Source organism: Taudactylus pleione, unplaced genomic scaffold (genome assembly GCF_031769625.1).
Source record: "Taudactylus pleione unplaced genomic scaffold, aTauple2 ptg000077l, whole genome shotgun sequence".
Taxonomy (NCBI): domain Eukaryota; kingdom Metazoa; phylum Chordata; class Amphibia; order Anura; family Myobatrachidae; genus Taudactylus; species Taudactylus pleione.
This window is the reverse complement of record NW_028284479.1, coordinates 2483328-2493322: the sequence shown is the minus strand read 5'-3', so window position 1 is coordinate 2493322 and position 9995 is coordinate 2483328. Positions and strand designations below refer to the sequence as shown.

The 9995-nt window shown below is 51.1% G+C and overlaps 1 pseudogene; it reads left to right on the top strand.

Annotated features, from left to right (window-relative positions):
- The first annotated feature begins 800 nt into the window (after positions 1-800).
- LOC148532421 (5S ribosomal RNA) lies at positions 801-920 on the top strand (annotated as a pseudogene).
- The last annotated feature ends 9075 nt before the right edge of the window (positions 921-9995 follow it).

Sequence of the window (9995 nt, the reverse complement as noted above, 5' to 3'; positions counted from 1 at the left end):
ACCTGGATGTTACAAGTGTATTGGCTGCACCACCTGCAGGCACATGGAAACAGGAACGGATGTGGTTCACCCACACTCCGGCAAGAGGATACCCATCAGGCATGTGCTCAATTGTATGACCAAATTTATTATCTACATCATTTGGTGCCCATGTGGCCTTGCATATGTAGGCAAAACATCATGCACAGGAAGAATTAGGATGGCGCAACATCGCACTGCCTTAAGACAGGCACTGAAAGGTAAAGAAAATGACCAACCTGTGGCGAGACACTTCAGGGAACGGAAGCATCCTTTGGCCACATTAAGTTACAAAATCATCGATCACATGCCAATGTCGAAGAGAGGGGGAGACAGAGATAACATCTGATGCAACTTGAGGCCCGGTGGATACACTATATGAACACTGTGGCCCCGTTTGGACTCAATGAGACTTTGTCCTTTGCTTGTTTCCTCTAAACTCTGGTGGTATATTTGTTTTGGTATCTCTTTTTACTATATCTTTTTATTATGTCTGCTTTTACTCGTGGTATCTCATGTCTACCTACTCGTTCTTTCACGTGATACCTTTCGGTCCTTAGCCTTGGCAGCTGATTACTGAATTTGATTACTCATCTTACGTATATCCCTTGTTATTTTTTACCTGTGGGTTCATCCACAGTTATCCTTACCTTACAAGATACTATATGGTCCAGTATGACTTTGGATATGTATCTTCGTCCGCTACTCAGTAGTGATCTGACTACACCCGCATATGCTCATAGCATTGAGGGTGACTATTGTAATCCAATACTTAATAAGTATTTTACAACCATACATACACTGGATAAGCCAGATCCCGTCCGATCTTGGAAGCTAATCAGTGTTTGGCCTGGTCAGTACTTGGATGGGAGACCTCCTAGGAATACCAGGTGTTGTAAATCAACTCTACAATGGATGTCTATCTTTACCCCCTGCATGTGCATTTCTGGATTTGTTTAGAGCTGGGGTATTGACTTTGAAGTATATCCTTGGTTATTCACTATGTACTTGTTCAGTGCACCTTCTTGAGTGTCAATTATATTTCTTTCCCATTTGAGAGTCATCTCCATCCTTAAGTAGTATTCCATTGATGGTTTGCAGCCATTTAAATAAGAGCCGTTTTTTACCATATTTTTTCTGTTTAGTCCCTTAATTTTAAATTTTTGTTTTCAGGACCATGTTCTTATATGTTCGTTATATGTTTTTGTCCTACTCTACATATTTTATAGTTCTTATATTTCCTTCTGGTCCGTTCGGTGGATTCACTTATACACATTCTTATGTACACATCATTGTTTTTGGTTGATGCCATCATGCCCTGTACACTAGCTATTGTTTCTCAATGTATCACATATAACGTAGTATCTCATTATGCACTGATTTCTAGGTTACCATGGTTACCTCGCACATATTGCCGCACACTGCCTGGCGTCTGACACTGGGAGGGGTGTGTCATCGTGACCGCGTCACACGCCAAACGTCATGACGTGCAGAGTGACATGTCGGCCGCATGCGGATGACGTCACCCACCCGGAGCCGGGCAGGAGGGGCGGCCATGCACATCACATCATGTATGCTGTCCTATAAAGGTATGTGTACTTGTTTACCTCCAATGTTCTTGATAAAAGTCTTCACTGACTGAAACGTTGAACTACACTGCTGTGTCCAGTATTGCTTATTGAAAGTCCCGTGAGTGCCGCCGCTTTTTTTTTCTACAATTAAGGCTACCATACCTCGGATGGCACCCAGGCAAGTATTATTGCGTATGCTGTGGAGTGCCGGCTGATATTGACTTAGATATATATATCTCTTTCTAAAAGGGTCATAGATTACACCAATACTTTTTCCAGTCTAGTTGGCCACACCCCCTCCAGTGACTGGTTGCACTCCTTTGTAGACCTGTATAATTGGATTCCCCTCCGGGCCCTTCATGCTCCAGCGCAGCACTGACTATATGCATAAAACTATACTTTGACTGTGCAATTCAGTCCAAGGCGATGTGTGTGAACGGTGAATGAAATTGCTGCTAAACAAAGTAGAGCAGTGATGTGCGGTCAGGTGAGGCAGAGCCTTTCCTGTCATACTTAGGTATAATCCAGAGTTTTTACTACAAAAATGTAAAGAAAATATTATATCTTCTTTGTATTATTCTAATCATTTTTATAGTCAAAACTCTGGAGTAAAAAGTGTATGGCAGGTGAGGCACTGCCTCCCCCGTCTACCTTTTCCGCACATCCCTGATCAAATCACACCAAATTTCCAGCACTATATACTGCTGCACCTTTGTATAATGTATACATGAACCTTCTGGTTCATCCAGTATATGTATCTGTAAATCTGGCTCTGATACTAGCCAGTGCCTCCCCAGCCATTTACCTCACCTCACGACACTGAAGTAAAGCTACATTTCCAGGTTTACTGTGCTCCTTTATGAGCTGCAAAGGAAACGCTACAGTATAATGTTTTGTGGCCAAAAGTTGCAGGGGAAATGGACCAAATACTGTGAACTTGCAGCCGTAGCCTTACTCGGATTACTCCCAGTGAGTCATTCATGCAGTTGCTATTAAAATGATGTATAAGTCAAAAGATTTCTCCATAATTTAACAAGGAGGCTGGAACTGGAGAAGAAAGAGGTTTACTTACTAAGGCCCGTATTCAATTAGGAGCGAAAAGTCAGGTGTTGGACTTTTCGATGTCATCGCTGCTTTTCAGAGTGAAAAAGTATCGCGCTCATCCCGCGTATCCCCGTATTCAATTCCAAATTGGCGAAAACGGGACCTGGCGAAAATGAAATGAGCGAGTGCTGTCATTTTTGGGGAAATCAGCCTGACACCCCCCTAAAGATGCTGTGACATGGGGGATCACTATGGGTACCCCCGAATAGCCCTGCTGAAGGTATTTTGGATCTTTAAATGGTCTCAATATATGCTGTTTAGTGTCTTTGAAAAAGTGATGAAGAATAGCATTTAGTAAGTTTTTGGGGAAAAATGAGTAGTCCCAGCAAATTTGGGTTACATGAAAATGGATGCAAGCATATTTTAAAGTGGCTAATGTGAACTTTAAAAAAACGTAAAAAATCCACTTGCCGTAACCACCTGCAATCAAAAAAACACCTGGTGCATACTTGGGCCCCCCCCTTAGTCTATTTCGCTAGTTTAGAAGTTTATCCCCCAACTTTTGTTTTTTCGCTCCCAAACTGAAAGTACTTTTTTTGGGTGTCCCGAGGTACATTTTAAAAAATGTTTTGACACAGAATACATTTGGGGGGCTGTTCAAGGGGTGCAGGGTGGTTTTTGGAAGTTTGTACCCCAAAACCCCAATTCTGCACTTTTTGTTGGCACCTATTCATAGGTGATACTTTTTCGCTGGGTTCTATCCATTGACTTTCCGTACCGGCGAAAAAGTCGGAAGAATTGAATACGGGGATAAGTCCAGATTGGCGAATATTATGTCATCGGCGAAAAAGTATAGCCGATAACGGCTTTTAGCTGGAAATTGAATATGGCCCTTAATCTGGTAAGATAAGAAAATAGCACAAAGTTTATGGTTTAAGGATATATTTACTAAGCAATGGTGTTTCAAAACCCACAATTTTTTCCGAATTTGCCTGCCATATTTAAAAGAGCAATAATTGTAATAGTTTTGCATTAAATAGTATTGCTCTTTTAAATCTGTCAGACAAAATCTGCAAAAGTCGTGGGGTTTGAAAATACACAGCATAGTAAGTATAGCACTTAGGGCCTGATTCAGAGATGGAGGCTAATGCGATTGCAACTGCGATTTCATACGTAATGCAGCTGCGAAAATATGCTAATGATCACCTGAGCATAGATGCCCACTGCTGCCTTCTTACCTGCGTGCGACGACGCGTACCTGTGTAAATATCGGTAACATTGCCGCACAACGGCAGCCATCTTGGCCTTGTGGCAGGTCTTACCTGCCGCAGCCTTGGGGGCTCTTTAGAAATGCAGAGCTGCAGTGGCGGGCTGGGCCGGGGGGCAGGGTGCCATGTGCCACCCGGGCCGCAGTGTCATGCGGGCCGCGGGCCGGTGCAGTCTGTGTCACTGTGACGCAGACTGCACCGCGTGTGTAGCGCTGACTGGACGGAGTTCGGTCAGCGCTACACTGACAAACACACAGCCGCCGGCTCCGGCAGCTGTGTGTTTGTTGTAAGCAGCAGCCAATGAGAGTCTGTCAGACTCTCATTAGCTGCTGCTGCTGCGCCCACTGCGGGAGCCGCTCCATCTTCCGGCTCCCGCAGTGGTCAATGGGGGAGACGTCATGATGTCATATGACGTCTCTCCCATAATGCAGAGCGGCCCGGCCCGGGAGGACAGACGGAGGAGCAGATGGCGGCGGCGGGAGCGCGAATTCAGGTAAGTGTTATTTTTATTTAGTTTTTTATATTATGTGTGTCTACTGGGGGAGGGGTCTGGCACTACTGGGGGCACTACAAAGGGGGGGACTACTACTACTGGGGGCATTACAAGGGGGGTGGGGGACTACAACTACTGGGGGCACTACAAGGGGGGGACTACTACTGGGGGCACTACAAGGGGGAGGGGACTACTACTGGGGACTACTACTACTGGGGACTACTACTGGGGGCACTACAAGGGGGAGGGGACTACTACTGGGGACTACTACTACTGGGGGCACTATAAGGGGACTACTACTACTGGGAGCACTACAAGGGGGGTGGGGGACTACTACTACTGGGGACACTACAAGGGGGGGACTACTACTACTGGGGGCACTACAATGGGGAGGGTATTACTACTACTGGGGACTACTACTACTGGGGGCACTATAAGGGGACTACTACTACTACTGGGGGTACTACAAGGGGGGTGGGGGACTACTACTACTACTGGGGACACTACAAGGGGGGTGGGGGACTACTACTACTGGGGGCACTACAAGGGGGAGGGGACTACTACTACTGGGGACTACTACTACTGGGGGCACTATAAGGGGACTACTACTACTACTACTTCTACTGGGGTCACTACAAGGGGGGTGGGGGACTACTACTACTGGGGACACAAGGGGGGGACTACTACTGGGGGCACTACAAGGGGGAGGGGACTACTACTACTGGGGGCACTATAAGGGGACTACTACAACTACTGGGGGCACTACAAGGGGGGCGGGGGACTACTACTACTGGGGACTACTACTACTGGGGACACTACAAGGGGGGTGGGGGACTACTACTACTGGGGGCACTACAAGGGGGAGGGGACTACTACTACTGGGGACTACTACTACTGGGGGCACTATAAGGGGACTACTACTACTACTACTACTGGGGGCACTACAAGGGGAGTGGGGGTCTACTACTACTGGGGACTACTACTACTGGGGACACTACAAGGGGGGACTACTACTACTGGGGACACTACAAGGGGGGGACTACTACTGGGGGCACTACAAGGGGGGGCTACTAATGGGGGCACTACAAAGGGGGGGACTACTACTACTGGGGGCACTACAAGGGGGGGGACTACTACTGGGGGCACTACTGGAGGCCTGCATAAGGGTGTTCTCTCCTGTGGCACACGGGGGCACTGCATATGGGCACTACGACAGGGGGCTGCCCTAATCTTTATTTTTACCTTACATTAATCCCATATGGACCCGCCTCCTCCCTGGAACACTTGAGGGGGGGGCGCTGTAGCACGCATATTCTTCGGACACCCTGGCTACACACTACTCCTCTGTCAGGGCCGCCTGCATGTATTTGCCCCCCAGGCTAAAAGTTGCCAGCCAGCCTCTGCAGAGCTGTATATGCACTCGCAGTGGCTGCTTTATGCATACCCATGTAATGGCCTGCATTTCTCTGACCACCGCCTGTCTCCACCCGCATATGCTGACAACCTGTCACTCACTCTGCAATGTGCGTCCGTGATCAGAGTGCAATCGCATAAGTGCAGTCCGCACTACACTAGTAGTATCAGATAGACTCTCATCGGCTGCTTGCCTTGCACCCAATGCCGGAGCCGGGCTCTTCCAGTTTGGTTGATGGGAGAGATGTCATGACGTCTCTCCCATCATGCAGAGCGGGCCAGCCCAGGAGGATGCCGGACGGAGGAGCAGATGCCGGAGCGTGGATCAAGGTAAGTGGATTTTTTTTGTGTCAGTCTGGCGGTGGGGGTGTTTACTACTACTATGGGGACTCCATAGAGGGGGACTACTACTCGGGGCACTGCTGGGGGGACTACTACTGGGGGGTGACTACTACTGGGGGCATTGCTGGGGGTGACTACTACTGGGGGCACTGCTGAGGGGGACTGCCACTGAGGGCACAGCTGGGAGGACTACTACTTGGGGCATTGCTGGGGGGGGACTACTACTGGGGGCATTGGCGGGAGGACTATTACTGGGGGCATTGCTGGGGGCGACTACTACTGGGGTCACTGCTGGGGGGACTACCACTGGGGGCATTGCTGGGGGGGGACTGCCACTGGGGGCACTGCTGGGAGGACTACTACTTGGGGCATTGCTGTGGGGGGGACTTCTACTGGGGACATTGGCGGGGGGGACTATTACTGGAGGCATTGGTGGGGGCGACTACTACTGGGGGGGACTACCACTGGGGACATTGCTGGGGGTGACTACTACTGGGGGCACTGCTGGGGGGGACTACCACTGGGGGCACTGCTTGGGGGACTACTACTGGGGGCATTGCTCAGGGGGACTACTACTGGGGGCGACTACTACTGGGGGCACTGCTGGGGGCGACTACTACTGGGGGCACTGCTGGGGGGGACTGCCACTGGCGGCACTACTACTTGCTGCATTGCTGAGGGTGGGAGGGACTACTACTGGGGGCATTGGCGGGGGGGACTATTACTGGGGGCATTGGTGGTTGGTGGGGGGGACTACTACTGGGGTCACTGCTGGGGGAGGGACTACCACTGGGGACATTGCTGGGGGCACTGCTGGGGGGACTACTACTGGGGGCATTGCTGGGGGGGTTACTATTGGTGCAATTGCTGGGGGGGCACTACTACTGGGGGCACTGCTGGGGGGACTACTACTGGAGGCATTGCACTGGTGGGACAACTACTGGGGGCACTACACTGGTGGGACCACTACTGAGGGCACTGCATAGGTGGGGATTACTGCTGGGGATGCTGCATAGGTGGGGACTACTACTGGGGGCATTGCTTGGGGGGGACTACTACTGGGGTCACTATATAAGGGGGACCACTACCTGGGGCACTATATAAGGGGCACTGCATAGGGGGACCACTACCTGGGGCACTATATAAGGGGCACTGCATAGGGGGACCGCTACCTGGGGCACTATATAAGGGGACCACTACTGGGGGCACTGTATAAGGGCTTGTGTAGCTATCCGAGAGGGGGTGGGGGGTGGGTTGAAGGTTGAAGAAATGCCTAGGGTGCCAAGGAACCTTGCACTGGCCCTGCACCCAGGGGCTCCCGCGCACAGTGTACTGTGCCGAGGAGACAGAGGAGTACAGCCGCTTCCTGCTGTCTGACAGGTACTCATACTGGCTCTCTCTCTCTCTCCTCTTCCTTGGGGCTGTCAGACACCGGTGGGAGAAGCCGATGAGTCTGCAGTGGCCACAACCTCACGCCCCCCACACCCAGGCCACACAGAATGGTGGATGTGTACCAGATCCTGCTGTGTGCAGGCTGCAATGCTCTGTCTCTGTGTAGTGGAGCAATGCTCTGCTTTTGTGCTCTGTCTGTGTACGGGAGGGACGATCTGTGCAGGATGCTCGTTATGGTGATGATGATTGGTGCTCTGTGATACATGGTATACTGTACATATAAATGCACTGTGAGGGATGCTGGCGTTATCGGATGCTTTATACGACTGGGAGGGATGCCCTGTGACTAGCAGGGATGTGCTGTGAATTAGAAGGGATACCTTGTGACTAGAAGGGATGCCCTGTGACTAGGAGTGGTGCTCTGTGACTAGCAGGGATGCTCTGTGAATTGAAAGTAGCACCGGCGCCTCCAGTGGCAGACCTAGAGAGTGGTGGGCCCAGGTGCAAGAATATGCTTTGGGCCCCCCCATGCAGTGCCCCCAGTAATGGCCACCCCATGCAGTGCCCCCAGAAGTGGTCCCCCTTGTGCAGTGCCCCCAGTAGTGGTCCCCCCTATGCAGTGCCCCCAGTTGTGGTTCCCCCTATGCAGTGCTCCCAGTAGTGGTCCCCCCTATGCAGTGCCCCCAGTAGTAGTCCCCCCAGTAGTGATCCCCCATATGCAGTGCCCCCAGTAGTGGTCCCCCCTATGCAGTGCCCCCAGTAGTAGCCCCCCTATGCAGTTCACCCAGTTGTAATCCCCGCTATGCAGTTCCCCCAGTAGTAATCCCCCTATGCAGTTCCCCCTGTAGTGGTCCCCCCTATGCAGTGCCCCCTGTAGTGGTCCCCCCTATGCAGTGCCCCCAGTAGTAGTCCCCCAGTTGTAACCCCCTATGCAGTGCCCCCAGTAGTAGCCCCCCTATGCAGTTTACCCAGTTGTAATCCCCCCTATGCAGTGCCCCAGTAGTAATCCCCCTATGCTGTCCCCCCAGTTGTAGTCCCCTCTATGCAGTGCCCCCAGTAGTAGTCCCCTATACAGTGACCCCAGTAGTGGCCAGCCCCCCAATACAATGCCCCCAGTAGCAGCCCCCCCTATACAGTGACCATAGTAGCACCCCCCCACCCTATAAAATGCCCCCAGTAGCTAATATGCTGTGCCAATGCCCCCATAGTAGCACCCCCTCCCCTTATGCTGTGCAAGTGCCTCCTTACACAAACACAACTTACCTGATCCCCACTCCTGCCGACGACCGCCACTGTCTGGACTCTCCTCCCGGCCCGCTCTCGCTCTGCAGCATGGGATGAGAAAGATGTCATGACGTGACGTCTCTCCCATCACCCTCTGCACAGGGAGTAGGAAGATGGAGCTCATGAGTGAGCTCCAGCCGGCTCCCTCCGTGGACAACGCAGCAGCCAATGAGAGTCTGTCTGACTCTCATCGGCTGCTATTACAAACACACAGCCGCCGCTGGCAGCTGTGTGTTTGTAAACTGTGTAGGGCATACCGCTCTCACTGCAGTGTGCCCTACACTTGTGGGGCCTGGGGGACTATCGGCGGTGCAGGAGTGGCTATGGGCCCCTGCACCACAGCGGGCCCCGGTGCAATGCACCGGCTGCACCGCCGCTAGTTCCGCCCCTGGGCGCCCCCATTTACATACACTCCCAAATATATATATTTATTATACCCCTGGCAACGAGCGTAAAACCCCTGGCAATGAGCATGGAGCCCCTGGCGATGGGTATGGAACACCTGACAACAAGCATGAAACCCCTGGCAACAAGCGTGAAACCCAGAGACCCCGTGCATCTAGCATGAAACCCCTGGTTATGAGCATAAGACCCCTGACAATGAGCATGAGACCCCTGACGAGCAGGTGATTTAAAAGTAATTAGAAGCCTTGTGGGGCATAAAATTGTGTCAGGGGGAAAATATGTAAGTTGCACTTTGGTAATAGGCATTACAATGTGTGGCATAATGTGTAATGGGGCATTATGGTGTGTGGAATAATGTGTAAGGGGCATTACAGTGTGTGGCATAATGTGTAAGGGGCATGAAAAATACTGTAAGCTGTCTAGGGGAGGTGGGAGAACATTTGTAACTTTTGCACTGGGAGCCAAATTGCATATAAATGGCCCTGTAATTATTTAACTAAAATGCCGTGGTGGTGGTGGGGGGGGGGGGGTACCAGAAACATTTTTGGTAGGGGGGAGCAAAATTTATAGTTACGCCACTGCTGTGGTTCTCAAACTCGGTTCTCAGGACCCCACACAGTTCTCATTTTCCAGGTCACCCAGCAGGTGCACAGGTGTATTCATTACTCACTGACACATTTTAAAAGATTCACAGGTGTAGCTAATTATTTCACTTGCAATTCTGTGAGGAGACCTGGAAAACATGCACTGTTTGGGGTCTGAGGA